We start from the raw sequence: 15,738 nt of genomic DNA on the forward strand, positions 1-15,738 counted from the left end.
GTTTTTTTGATGTGGGTGAAATGACCCTTTAAATTACACTCTTAAAGTGAAGTCTGATTGCACCCCCCCCCCCCCAAAAAAAAGGGGGCATTCCTCCCCAGCCGTGTCCTACCAGAGACATTAAAGATGATAAGTGTCGCCTCTCCTTATGGCACACGGCATTAAGCAGACATATTGTATCGGATTAATGGTGCTGCAATGGACAGGGCCCACATGGCTCGCAGACACTTATCAACCAGCTCTCTGGTGTGTGTGTGTGTGTGTGTGTGTGTGTGTGTGTGTGTGTGTGTGTGTGTGTGTGTGTCTCCTGCGGTAACGTCTCACGCCGCATCATCCCCCTGTCCCCGCCTGGACTCGCCATCCATTCACAGGGAATCGATGTCCTGCCAATAGCAGAAATGGATTTTTTGGGCTTGTTGCAATATGCAGGTCTGAGATGTCTGATTTGTGTGTACCCCCTCGGACTATGGATCCGCGACGAGGCGGTGGGCCTCAGGAATCAGGGGAAAGTGGTCTTGTATGCAAAAGTGAGGCCAGAGTGGCTTCCCGCGAACCTAACATAACCATCAACCGGATGACCGAAGGCCTTTCACTTCCACGTACTTACATGCGACACACGTTTATTGACATTTGAAAAAGTGTTATTACTGTCTGCAGCTCGTCTGGCTTTTCAGATAGACGCTGTATGTAAAAAACAAGATACCCTCTTGCAGTCCTTGTATGACCTTTTATATTTCTTCCAAAGCCACCGCCGTCACAATACTTTAGTCATTTAACTGAGCCATGACACTGACTCATAAAGCCTCTTTTCTCAACTTTTACAACATCGCCCCCCCCCCCCTCCCTCGCCCGGCTCCCAGGGCTACCCCCCTCGGCCCAGTAAAAGCTTCAGAGCATTAACACAAACAAGAGTTGGAACAAACAGCGATGTACTTTTTTTTTTTTTTTTTGTCAGAGCCAAAAAACATTCCGGTTTCCTAAAAACAAGAGAGGCAGAGACAAAAGAGGCCCAATCAATGTAGGAGCCGAGCTCATGTTTCGGGGGCTAGGTGAACAAGTCCGAGTTGAAAAGAGGAAGGAAGTCAAAAGAAGCCAAAGCAAGAAAGGAGAGGAGAGGAGAGGAGGGGGAGGGGGGGGTTAAGTAAATGGCTCTTTTATATTCCCTGTGTTCGTCTCAAATGGAAAGTTGCTCCAGATAAATAAGTTTCCCGGTAACACACACTTTATTGGCAATCAGTTAGCCGAGGGGCTCCTGGAGAGGCCTTTAACATCCGAGTTCAGCATCTCTCAATTTCCAACACTTCTTGCCGTGTTTGTGTCTCGGCCTGCCGCTAATTGCAAAGACCGTCCACCTGGAACACAGCGAGTTGGCGAGATACGGGCCGCAGCCCGAATCAAAGCCGGTGACCAGCGGTCGCTTAGTCCCGTCGCCAGTCCGTGAATTGAATTTCAAGCGGTGTCCCAAGCCGGCCGACTTCCGCTCCGCGCGGTCATGGCGTGTGAAAAGCAGTAATTGGATAATCCTTTTTTAAAAGATGGCAAAGAAACCCCCAACCTTTTTGGCGGGGAGGGGGTGGGGTCATCTCGAACAAGAGCCTCCGTGACGTACGGTAACCTCGACACTGTCAATCTGGCCGCGCAGTGTGTGTGAGGAAACTCGTCCTGTTGGGCGCCTCCACGCCGCAAGTTCTCAAGTTCACGTCTTCTCTGTAGAGATTGCGTGTTAGCAAAAGAGCGGCTCTTTATTTACCCCCCCCCCCCACACTGGACTTCATCTTCGAGCAGTTCGTGCCCTGCTGCACGGGTTCCTCGGCACCTTATTGCATTTACCTGACGCAAACACAGAAGCCACAAATTGGTCTTTTTCTTGCAGTGTACCTAACAGTGTACCGTGAAGCAACTGTTGTGACTCGTTGAAACTGTAATTGTCAGTGAACAACAGGGGAGGGGGGGGGAGAAGGGAGGGGGGGGGGGGTTTCTCTGCCTATTGACGGAGGCATTTCGCTGCACAGTGACTTCATTCATACGGTTTAGGAAATGTGCATATTTCGCACACAAAGCCAGCTCTCATCAGCAGCATTCGGATTCTTCTGAGATGTGTTGTGCCTTCCTAGAAATGCCCCCCCACCCCCCCTCCCTCCTCCTCCTCCTCCTCCTCCTTCTCCTCCTTTTCAACATCCTGCTGGGGTGAAAGGGCTCCTCCATAAAGTGCTGGTGATTGGACACATAATCAGCTGTGCTTCTAATATTTGGAGCAGAAACTGAATCCCACCGCCGCTCATTCACTCGGTGTTACTCAGCCACAGACAGGGCATCGGCTGCTGTTCATCAGGCCGGCTTTCCCCATTCGTGTCCTGGAGAAGGACACAGCATCTTGAGCTCTCGCATCAACGGCACCCATAGGAGGGGTGAAAAGTTTTCAAAAAAAAAAAGCCAGGTAGAGAGGGAGAACAGGATCCGTCTTAACCCGAGTGAACGGCCAAATGAGTGACTGCTTTAAAAGCTTTCCTACCGGGGCTGAAATATTAATATTTGCTGCTCAGGAACATTACCAGTATCCTTGGAGTGAGGCAACGATAATTATTAATGAAGCTCATTTTCAAACCACTGTGCTGGATGTTCAAAGTGCCTGCGACCTTCAGAGGGAAAGCGCAGCGCGGCGTCGCCTGCCATCAGAAGTCAGTCGACTAGAAATGAACAATCTGTTGCAATTCTCTCATTGCAGTTGGGGCTCATCTCGCTGATTTGTTTACCTCAGCGGTTGTGCTCGAGATGACTTATTCATGAACGTGTGGAAAACCGCGTCACTCCAGAAGATGCCACACTTTCATTTGAATAGACTGATCAGGCTCCGTTTTTTTTTTTTTTTTTTTTTTTAACTCATCGACGCTTCAGGCAAGGACATCTACTGAAACAGCCAGTGTCGCTTCTCCGTCTCACTGAGACATTGTTTGAGTGAGCATGTGGTCCTTGAAGATTAAAAAAGCAACATTCTGCAATCTATAAGCCGTACAAATGGCATCTAAAACGCGTAGGTTCTTTGGGCTCACTAAAAACTGCTAATCAAATATCTTTATATCAACAACATGTAAAATGACTATTTATGATTTGAAATGTCACGCAGCGCTCGCCGCTCATAGCGACAAATCCGCAGGTAAATATCACCCGACTCTGCAGTTCGAAATCGAAAATGAACAGAGAGGCGCCAGGCTACAAAACCAGCGATGCACTACACATCTCTCATCCAACTTCCCCATGCCTTTGCCAGTCAAACCCCAAGTACATTAGCCACCATGAGCTACAAGTCCAAGTAAGGCTGTAGCTAGGACAACCTTAAGTGTGTTGACCTGAGCGAGGGTGCATATTCTTACTTATGAATTCAACTTTTCATTTATTAAAGATTTTTTTTTAAAAATGTACATAGTCTGGCTTTACCACTGAACTTCCCTCTCCCCTTTGGCAGAATAATGATGATCAAGATTTGGATGTTTTTGTTTGAGCACATCTCTAGGAGTATATATATATATATATATATATATATATATATATATATATATACACACTGCAGCTGGCGGATAACTGACTCGTTTGTTCCCGAGGTTGAAATTGCACACCATCCGCTAACATGCACCTCAATGCAAATAAGTGCATTTGTAATTGACCTCACACCTGAGCAGAGCCACCAGCCTAAGAGGATAATTATGAGAGGAGCCGTGCTAATGATGTCTTTAAGTTTCAGTGCCCTTCGCCACCCGTTCAACTTTGACCCGAGGAATAGTTTGCAATGCCATGATTGTGAAAAGTTCAATTAAGCCGTAATTTGCGGCCGAGACCGCAGAATAATTGCGAGACAGTGGGTGTTTTTTTTGTTTTTTTTCCCCATCCCGTTTGAGCAGGCCTAATAAGCAGTCTGTCTCACTTCTCACCAGTTATTAGCATCTGTCCCCTGATGTGAGATGCCGCTGAATAATGACAAGAAGAGGCAACGGGATCTCACTGCGTTTATGATTTATGTCGGGCGTCTTCAGAGTTCAGAGGGAAAATAATTAAGAAATGTTGTTTGCCTGCATTTAATAGCTTAAACTATGTCTTGAAATGAGCGGCCACGTTGGAAGCCACTTATTTTTGAAACGCACAGAAACCACATACATGTTGTACTCCTTAGGGCGAAGGCTGGATGTTTATAGAGATTTACTTGACATGGTAGCTTCTGGCTAAAACAGCTCCAGCACAACTCTCTGGTTAAACATCAGAGACATGTTCTTTGAAAAACCCCATCCATCTATGCTCTGTCTGATATATTGGCCATAATTACTGGAAGTATGCTGGACTGGATATTAGGACACATCTGTTCTACCATGGGGCATGAGCTCCTGGGGATTTCTCTACCAAGGCTCTCTATCACAAATTCACAACAAAAAGAAAAAGATTTAACGAATGCACTGCATTGATGGTGGTTGAGTGCACATTGTCCAGTGTTGTCCTAAGAAGTAGAATCGATTGTTTTCAATCACCAAAATGGCACAGGCCATTACTGCCCTGAAACCACACGAAAACAAATCACTCCAAAACTGGCGAGGATTGCCCCCCCCCCCCCCCCCCCCCCCCCCGCCTGCACCTCGGATTCCTTCACCTGAGTCAAATAAATAACAGGCTTGTTTCTGAAAGGGGTTCACAGTAAACCACGGCCAGGACGTCCAACGCGCATAACAGGCTGAGTAATTGAGTCCGCCATGCATATTTATGACTAAATAGACACCCTGTCGGCCCCTGGATTTATTGGGGAGAGTTGTGGTTTTGGTGGAGGCTCCGCGCTGTAATCTGAGGCTTTATAAAAAAGGGCTTTAGCGAGCAAAACAGTCAATCTGTCACTCCTATTAGAGGGGGATATATCAGCAGACTGGCCGCACGGCCAACAGATCATGTTTCTGTAGGCAGGGGCTCCACAAACAGTCCATGGGAAGGAAGTGACCACCATTAGCCAAATACCAGAGCCGGGTGCATCAGCATAAATTAATTGTATTCATGTGCTTCATTTATATGGCCTTACAAGCAGGGCCGGAACCAAACATCTAGCTGTCCTGGGTGCACACACCCCCTGCCATGTTGGCTCTATTTTGGTCTCCACCAACTATATAAAGATATATATATGTTCTATAGCTAGCATGCGCACAGGAGCGTATCGTCCATAGGGGGGGGGGGGGGGGGGGGGGGCTGTCCTAGGTATGAATGAATGTTTAGCATAAACAACTGAAAGACGTACATTTTCTACAGTTAAGTGGGAACCGTGTGTGGAAATAATATGACAGCAGAATAAACAATGTTGTCCATCTAAACAAAAGCTATTTCAACCTGCAACAAGCGCAGCTGCTGTCGACTCGGTCCAAACTCGGTTTAAAAACGCACTTACTTTGGTGTTCAACATGTCATTAATGATGCATCTCAGAGCCGGCACCTATCAGTGCCGTCTCTGTGCGCAGCGTTTGTTCCCAGAGTGGGTTAGCTGCTTCTCTGTGCGCACAAGAGGACGCGGAGATTCTGTTTCAACAAAATAAGAAAAAAACTGGATTTACAGGCAAAAAGCCCCCCCCCGCCCCCCAGGCAGAGTAAAAACCTGTGTAAATTCTGAATAAATGCGCCTGTGGCTGTACAGATAACACGTCGCCTCACTCTCACTACTGGACACTTTTCAATGCAGCCTCGTTCAGTTGGTTTTGGGCTATTTAGAGTGAAGAAATGTGCTATATCATGTTATTTTCTCTGCCACCAATTATGTTTAGCAGAGGTGAAGCCATATATATATATATATGTATATATATATATATACATATATATAATATGTTACAATGTCAGATGTTCATATTAAACATTAACAAAATGGTAAACAAATGTTCAAATAACGAGGTAAGCTCAGGCTTCAGACTGCTCTGAAGACCACGTCTCCAGCGACGCCAAGCACAGCATTACACTTATGCTCAAGTGAGGTTGGCCAATCAGAAGAAAGTGGGCTTATGGGGGGGGGGGGGGGGTGAGCAGATGCAGTGCAGGTAAATTATTGACAAGACCAGGGGGGCAAAGACTTACAGGATGGTGAGGCAGGCAGGGGTCAAAACCGGGAGAGCAGTCCAACCAGGCAAACAGGAGCGAGGGCAAGAATCCAATAAGCTGTCCGAAAGTCCCGAAAGTAAATCCAACACTCATCGGAAACAGGGAGCCAAGACGAGAAACACACAGCAGTAACATACAACGAACTGGCACTGGAGAGAGGGGAGCTATACTAAATACAGAAGCAAGGTGGGGGGTAATGAGGGGCAGGTGAACCTGATCAGGGCAGGCGGGACAAGTGGAGGTCAGCAGGAAGTGAAGCTGTCAGAAACGAGAGGAGAGCTAAGTATCAAAATAAAACAGGAAACGTGAAACACAAACGTGCATGAGCCCAGTTTCCAAGAGAGCACAACATGTTCTTCTTGTGCAACCATTTCTTTCCACTCATTGATCTATTTTCATCGATCTTATCCGTGTTCGTTTTTTTTTAGCTACCGCGTGATGATGGGTGTGAGCGCGCTAGAGGGCAAATGGGGAAGACGGATTCAACAGAAAACAGAAAACTTCATGATGAAATTATTGACCTTGGGTAATAAAATTAATGGATATAGAAAAACTGCAGGAGACCTTCCTCAGACGCTGTATGCATTCTCATGAAAAGAAGATTGCTGGCAGACCTCTCATCCTGATGTTCTCCACATAATGACACGCGGATGTTTAATAATAATATCACGTATAAAGCTACTCATGACCAATGTACACACTTTACTATTTCATTCCAGGTTCATAGTGCTGTATGTTTTCTGAATGAGTCTAGGGGGAGAAATTACAATGACATGATTACTGTATACGACACACCACACTACACACACACACACACACACACACACACACACACACAGTTCATGTTTAGTAGGCAATGGCCCAATGATAAAACATTCTCTGACATGCGACATACGTCACAAAAGAGCCACTGTTTAAACAGAATATCAAGATTTCAAGGAGCAGTCACGTGCCACTGAGCTGAGGGGAGCAATCCACCGTCTGAGCAGGTCTGCTGTGGTGAGGGGAGGGGTCGCATTCTTTGAGCTGCATCACAGCAGAGTAATTAAAGTGACGCCGTGGCGATGGCGCTCGCCCGTCGGACAGCCTGGATATGCGGCGATGTGACCAAAACAGTGTTTAACAAACATGCTGCATAGAGATGCAGGGGGGGGGGGGGGGGGGACGGTCTATACCCTGGAGACGTTGTTAATGTGATGGCATTTACGACTCCTGGCTCGGTGACTGGATCAGAGCGGGAAGTGCAGCGTCTGCTAAGTTTTCTCTCTAAAACCTCGCAGTGAGACACGGCGGCGATGTGAAAAACACAACACAGCGGCGGCCATTAAAAGGTCATCGCCTAATTAGATAACTCGGAATTGTTATTAACCACTTGTTATGCTGATTAAACTGGTGTGGATGGAATGACGGGCCGTTGAGGGAGTCATCCCTGTAGGTTTAACGGGCTCTAAACTCTGGAAGCGCTGTGCTTCGCATTCAATTCTGCATAGTTACACACTTTTACACCTGCCTGCCAAGTGCCGAGCGTCTCTGACTGCTGGCCGCGGAGCAGTCTCACCGGATACCATACATTTTAACCCATCGCTCCCAGTGCAAACACGACCATGAATGACATCCATATAATATCAACTTTGAATATTAGAGTGGCGGGTGATGTCATGCAACAACAGCGGCCGCAAGACCTATGCTGAAGTATAATGCTGAACATTTTATTTGTGCACTGGTTCATGTCATAAATAGTGACCATATAAAGTGAAAAACTACAACAGACGACAAAAAGAAAAGTAAGACAGTCTCATTCAAAATCCCATTGACATTTTTTATAATGCTAACACCTTCAAATCCAGCCATGGGACATAAGCTTACTCAACAATATGTCATGCAGTTCACTCTACACATTTAGATGAGTGTGTAAACTATATAAGCGCCAATTTCTATTTCAAGCGGCCATTAATGAACACCATTTCCCATAAGCCCTAGGCCAGGGCTATTTGTACTGGCACGTTGAGTAATTGTTTATCTTTATTGATAAAGGCCCTGCATGTGTACTCTGCAACGTCGACGCAACGCCCTGGTGCCCTGATGCTCGCCTCTAAGAAGATTTTGGGGTTAACCCCACACGTGTTGCCCTAAATATATGGGCTCGTAGGGGCCCACTACACCCAGGAGGTTGGGCTCATGTCCCGAGTGAAACCAAAAGTCAATGTTGGCTTATTTACTGTTTCAACGTTACATAACGTTATGTACGTCCACGTGTCTCCGGATCTTTTCCTAACCTTAACCAAGCAGTTTTGTTGCCTAAACCTGAGCCTTCTGGACCTACTAGTGGGTGTAACAGGCCCCCCTCTCTACCCCCATATCTATAATCCCATTCAATCGAGTCAAGAAAATTCCATTATCAGGCATTTCGACCACAAAGAGAATACAGGTCCTTGTATCGGGGGGATCTACTTGGACACACGAGATCGTTCTTAATAAAATTGTTTGCGTTCTCTGAGGAGAGTGAGCTGGAGCTGGAACGTATTAACGCTCTAGTAACCAATGGTGCTCCCGCTAGAGGCGCTGCTGAGGACCACATTGCCTTATTCATCAAAGCATCTTGTGTGCCAAACTAAGTTGTGAGCTCAAACAGACCGTGGACAATAATTAACTTCACCCGTTGTACCTGCAGCTTAGGGCACCGCCTTTTCTGCCAGTTGTTATCAGACGTGTCAGCCCAGTGCAATGATTTGCTCACCCACGACGACATTAGATAGCTCAGCAAAGGAGGCGCATTTGAAACGATTTTGTGAACTGAGGGAGGAGATCCTGGCATCTCTCCGTAATTGAAAGCAGAAAAAAAAGCCCATACTTTTCTGTCCCTAATGGAGAATGGCGAGTTTTCCCCTGCCGTTTGCTTTTTGCGCGACGTTTTCCATCACTTGAACCCACTCAATATGGAGCTGCAGGGCAGAGATAAAAAAAGTCACGCAACTTATGGAGGGACCCATAAGGTCTCTGCTGATTTTTGTCCAGGCAAAATGCTCCACTTCCCCACACTGCGCAAATCGCAGGTAGGCCTGCAAATCACAGAGGTGAGGACAGGATTTACGGACGTTTTGTTAAAACAAACTTTGCCACCAGGTTTGATCATTTCAGCCTCCCCACTGAAGTGGCGAGTGACTGATTTGTAAAGACCTTTTCTGTGTGAGTGTTGAGGGAGATTTTGCATTGAATGCAAAGGAGCTGGTAACGTCATTGAACGAGGCGTCTTTACAACTCGGACTTATTGATATTCAGGCAGATGACCTGCGACAGTCACTCCAGCTGGCGGGTTCTGAAAAGGTCTGGACTCGTGAAGTCAGCCATGAGCGCTTTTCGCCCTCACAATGTTTGGGTCGACTCGCACATGCAAATCATCAGCATTCTCACACATGAATGCCATTTAAAACTAATAATCGCGCATCACTCACTGCCAGGCGACTGCACCAGTCCAGTTAACCAGTAATTAAATCTCACGCTAAGCTGATAAAAGTAAATAAATAAGTGAAAAATCGTACAAGAGCAAGCAGCTCTTTCCACAGAGAGATTCAGATCCAGGCCACATTTTGATGAGAGAGTTAAGTGACAGTGTTGATGTAAGGTAATAATAGAGTTTGTGTTTTTAATGATCAGACGAAGGGAGATGAGAGAATATATGCAGAAGTTAGTGTGAGGTGAGACTGTGTTTGGACTGGGATTGATCCGGTTCTTGAATGTGAAAAACTAGCCGTCACAGCACTGTTCTGGACAAAACTTTTCAATGAAGTTTGTTGCCCTCAAGCTGTTGCAAGTATACCTGTACCGCGTACGCAGAAGTACTGACCCAAACCTGCGCTCTGTTGTGGCCTGTGCGGCAATAGACACCGTAGCAGAGCTCCATGTGAACCTGGGGGGGGGGGCATGGACCCTGAGGTGGAGAGGACCGGCCGCGCCCTGTTGCTGAAGTTGGCACAGACGACAAACGTCTTCATTCACCGGCAGGCTAACCTCGCCCTGGATGAGCTGGTGAAGGGCTGCAGCCTTGGTAGAGTTCCCTTAGCCACCGTTGACTGCCGTCAGTAAGATGTCTTTGGATGCGGCACCAGAGGTCAGGGAGGTTACCAAGTTTTGCTCGATCTTATTCGTGGCTCCTGTGAAAAACGCGGTTGGCTTGTTCAACCTTGGTCCCCGCCTTCGGTGGATTGCGTTTACACACTAAACGTCACGACTGGGCAAGGTAAAAATGAACCCACACGCACGACAAATAAAGAGTCTTTATTTATAAAGAAATAAGAAGCTTGACCAGGCAAGATATCTCTACAAAGTAATAAATCAAAATCATTCCTAAGAAACGGAGGAAAAACGCTAATACAAAAATGCGAGAAAACAAAGAGGAGCTTAAACTAACAAAATAAACAACAGAAAATCACTCCTACAAGTGGAGGAACAAAACTGGGAAAACCTAGACAGCAAAGTGAACAAAATAACAAGAACACTGAACCAACTGACACAGGAACTAACAGGGAAACAAGACGCGGACTTACGGCTGGTAATCATAGCATAAAGGACAAGACGAACTGGCACAAGACAGAGGGAGACGCAGACTATTTAAACATGAGGTGAGTGAGCACAGGTGGAGACAATCAGGGCGGGGCTGACAATCACAAAGGCGGGAAACACGAGGGCAGGAAGTCAAGTGGTCTGAAACGAGAGGGAACACAGTTACTACAAACTAAAACAGGAAATGACAAGACAACATGACTAAACGAGACAAAAACGGTAACTTAACGTAAATGACGAGACATGACACTAAATTGCTGAATACGAAATGTATTTCTGAACAGAAACCATGGCCAGAAGATGCTCCAGGTCCTCGCCCACCAGAGGGAATTCATGGTGCTGTGGAATAAGCTCATCCCAGAGAAAGACAGGCGTCCTTTGCAGAAGATCCTGAAGAAGATGAGCCAGTAGACGCAGTGTGTGAATGTTTCGTGGATGGCTGTCAGTCCACACGTGTCAGTCCCAACAGTTACCTTCCACCACTGAACAAGAGATCCAAACACGCAAATAAAAGAAGTTTGTACAAAGTTTCAAGTTGGTTGATCAAAGTGGTTGCTTTTCTGGGTTTTTTCGTGTTGCGTTTACTTAAACCACATTCCTAATGCCACTAATGTTCCAGTATCTTTCACTGATAGGTAGAAGATTGAGAGGAGACTGAATGCTCCCACAAGTAAGGAAGCCCCATTGGGACGGGGTTAACACTACAGGGGGGAGGTGTTGTCCTGTAATTTAACTCATCGTTCTGGATGTGGCATTTTAACCATCAGGGTATGGTCTGTAATAGACGTTGAGTCCAAAGATCATACTCCTTCTTGAAGTCAAAACTTCTTGAAGTCATTCAGCGTGACTTACACTTTCTGAGGATATCGTCATATCTGATATCTCATAAATGTCCATACATTTGCTTAGAAACCACAGAAAAACAACACTCCTCACAACTCCAGAACTTGCCTTGAGAATCATCATGCTTTGAAGTTTTCTTCAGTATCAAAATAGCTCAGTGGCAGTTGTCTGAACATCCATGGGTACATTGCCTACATGAACTGCAGTGAGCTACCAGGGCGTCTGAATGGACTGGACTGAATATGGTTGTGGCAGTGTGGGTGTGGTTCGGCATCAGTGTGGGTGTGGTGGCGAGAAGGTGGCACAGGCGCAAAAGGAACACATTGTGGAGAGGCTCCCCGTCTCCGACCGACGTACGGAAAATCACAGGTGCTAAGCTGGATTCAGGTCATTTTAGGCATTTCTGCTTAAAAAGAAATGATCAATGCTGTTTATGTTACTTATGCTTGTGTCAATCAAATCTGATCAAACCGCACCCCCACAGTGCTGCCGAGGACGTTTCGGTCCCCAGAAGCAGCTGCGGAGTGAGCGCTCCTCACTTTCACGCTGCTCTCTAGAGTAAAATCATTCCACCACATCAAGCCCTACCATCCGCCCTACCAAGCGGTACGGGCAGCTGTGGACCCCGACCCACGGCGAGTCCGAATGAATGAATTTACAGCTCACAGCAACTTAATACGATATAGTCTCTGACTTTTGTTTGATATCTAGCGTCGGCAGAAAATGCCGTTTCATCACATTTCTGATCCGTCGCTAGCGTAGTTAGCGTGCGTTAGCTCAGAGGACTGTTACTGAAATCACCCTGAACGTCCCGCCGGACCCGGATCACAAGTCGGGTACAGCCCCAGTAGCAAGCCAAATGAAGTGAACCACACTAAATACTGTTGAGCGAGGTTATGTTCAAGGGCTGGATTTTTACTGATTTTGTGTTACTACATGTGTCAATGGGGTTTTGAATAAGGGTTTCCTTACTTCAAGAACAGAACCCAGAAGTCCTTATTTCATTTGCACTCTGTGTAGGATTTTAAGTCTGCTTTTAAAAGCGGTTGGGGAACACTTAGATCTTCGGGTAATTCTTGTAGCACATACTGCTGACTAAATAAAGCATCACCAGTCTTTGTTCTTACATTAAGACATTGAGCATAACCACCAACATTACTCAGGCTGTAGAAGATTTTTTAAGACGGATTTCGATTTCCATTAGTAAGATTTTAGGACTCTCAAGCTCAATGCAAATACATTTGTCTTTAATCAACCCTTTATTTTGTAATGCCTCACTGGTTTTGAAATCTGCTTATACACATTATGCTCGTTACATAAGCTGCTGTAAAATCATTCATTACTCGCTCAGTTAACATGCCACACGACAGCATCCAGACAAATACATCAGCACAAACAGCAGCCTTTATTCTCTCCCAGACAAAGCAATATTTATTCAATACATAGTGTTGGTTTTTTCTTTTCATGGAGGGCTGGCCAGGAGTGGACCTCGGTGAGTTGGGATTTCATGATTGGAGTTAATCAAATAAAATCACTGCAGGTCTCCCATGTGGCTGAACAGCTTAGTTCAATATTCTGTCCTTCACTGGGTTTTTTTTTTTTTTTTTCGTTTCTTTTCAGCTCGCAAGGACAAATAATCGCACTTCAAACTGCTGTTTTCTTGTACTTTGAGTCAATCATGCAAAACATTTTGCATTTCGTTTCTGGTGGGCAAGGTGCTCAAATACATGGGAGATTAAACGGATAATTCCATCACAATAGTACGTCCCCCTCCTCTGCAACCTGTCAGTAGGTTGGTCCTCATCTCAATTTCAGCATGCCCTCAAGTAACAATAAAGAAATATTGGAAACAGTGGAATACATAATGCGAACACTATAAATGAGCGACAAAGAAAAATGTTTCACCCGGATTTCTTTTTATCTACTTCACTCTCTTCCTCCCTGTGTCTGGACCACCATCGTTATGACACCGTACAATACATACTTTTTAACGCGGCCACTTTCAATTATTCACCACCTTTGCAATTTTCATGAGGGAGGTGATTACATAGTGAAATGGTTCTGCGGGCAAAACAGGAAAGTATTTCTTCACAGCATTAGCAGCACGGTGGCAAAGGCAGCAGAGGACTTCCCAACATGCTAAAAGAGGAACTTTTTCAAAGATATTCTAATTCGGTTCAGGGCATCTAAAAATGTCTTTCCCCGCAAACCCTCTGTTGCATCCTCTAATGAGGGATGTGACCTCTGGCTGGGCACATGCAGCATTATATATATATATTTTTTTGTATGGGTAGTACGGGAGCGATACATGAATAATGGAAATTTGCAGTTGAAGTCATTTTAAACAGTAGAACAGTAGTCTTCGTTTTGATGGTTTGGTCAATGTTGGTCAAATTCAGTTGTGGAAAGCTTTCCTTCACACGGCCGATGTGGATCGAGACCTATGATACTTTGTGATCAGGAGCTGTAACATTTGCATCCACAACACATCAGAGGCCAATTTCAGGGATTGAAATTCTCAGTTGGGACGCACTATTGACTGTAGAGCTAATTTGCAGTCAAGGGTTAGCATGTCTCCTGGCACCTCTGATACATTAGGTTAACCAAGGCCGGAGTTCATGCCCCATCGCAGACCTACATTTGCTTACTTTCAGTTTTTCCCTCACTTTGTTTGATGGAGACGTGGTAGCATCCAACGTTGTCTTTTTCAATCAACTAAATCTTTTGGAGCTAAAATCCAGTGTGCTGAATACTTTTTTCCTTTCCCCAACCTTAGAAGTGTAGTGTCTGCAGGTATACCCATCAGTCTCCATATAGCCCATAGCAACAAGGTAGGGCAGGCTGTACGTAGCCTGTGAAGCAAAACCCCTGGGCAAAAAAGTCTACGTAGCACTCGCTGCATCTCGTTGAGCTCATTGCTTTGAGCACACAGGATGAAATGAAGGCGACTCAGTTGAGAGAAGGAACAACAGCAATCAGAGAGATTTTAGTAAGAAAATCAAAGTGAGCGGGACAAAAATAGGATTTTGCAAAGTGAGGGGGACATGTCCCACCCTTCCGCAGTGGAAATGACGCCCCTTGACCACAACTTTTCCCTAACATTAAACATGAGACTGTCCTCCCAAGAGAAACAACCGATTCAGTCGTCTCAGCAAGTGCCCCAACACAGCCTACATTCAATTATTATAAAGAGCGGCCACAGAAAGTCCACAGAAGGAGGAAAAGTTGGGACGGATGGATGGGACAACAAAACATCAGACAAACATGGGAGACAGCTCTTTGTTTCCTGCTTCAAACCAAACAGTCTATTTTGGTTTCTTTTAACCATGGGCTAAACAACGATTGTTCCCCGACCTTAACCACGCGGTTCTTATTGTAACCATGACGCCGGAGGTCCCCAGCCTCTTGACAAAGAAGTCATTTTAACCGAAACCATGATCTTTCCCTGAAACTAACCAAGTTGCTTTTGTCCCTAAATCTAAACATTTAAGAGAAACTTAACACCCCGTTTAAGCTTGAACATACCCCCTTCATAAAATAAAACATACCTTGTAAAACCACAACTTTGGAGGTGCTGGTTTTAACCTCTGAACAAAGCCCGGCTGGCTGTTTCCAGTCTCTATGCTGAGCTCATATTTGCATACAGACGTGAGAGTGCTATTACTGCTCTCATCTAACCCTCAGCAAAATGTCAAGCTATCCCTTTATAAGCCCCTATAACTTGAGGTGATTTAGGGGTGCATAATCAAGTTACCACAAACCAACTGACACACAATGAATATGGTGGCTTCAGGGCCACTGGGGGCAGTTGCCCACTTTTGCTAATTGGTGGTCCAGCCCTGTGTAACATAGTACACCGTCAAAGGTAAAGGTGTAACCATAAATACTTTCAATACAATTAATGTTTTGGATCAAAATGCCACCAAGAATTTCCAAATCCCTAACCCTTGTGGCTTTGTATTTGTATGCATGGGTATGTGAGTCCACATGAGACGAAACAGTGGTTAGGATTTAAAAGAATTAAGGACTGTCAGCCATGCTCTATTGGGCTTAGGAGGTCCTTAAATCTTGCGGGTGAGGCCATCCGTCTTTGTCCGCCGTCTCAACGAGAGAAAGATAGATGCATTCATCGAATGTGGTCTTGAGAAATCTGCAGGAAATGATTAAGAGTGATAAATGGGGACACAGGATTTTTGCAGGGCCGAGCTCCATGTGACATCCATTATG

The sequence above is a fragment of the Enoplosus armatus genome, chromosome 2 (assembly GCF_043641665.1).
Source record: "Enoplosus armatus isolate fEnoArm2 chromosome 2, fEnoArm2.hap1, whole genome shotgun sequence".
In the NCBI taxonomy this organism is placed as follows: Eukaryota; Metazoa; Chordata; class Actinopteri; order Centrarchiformes; family Enoplosidae; genus Enoplosus; species Enoplosus armatus.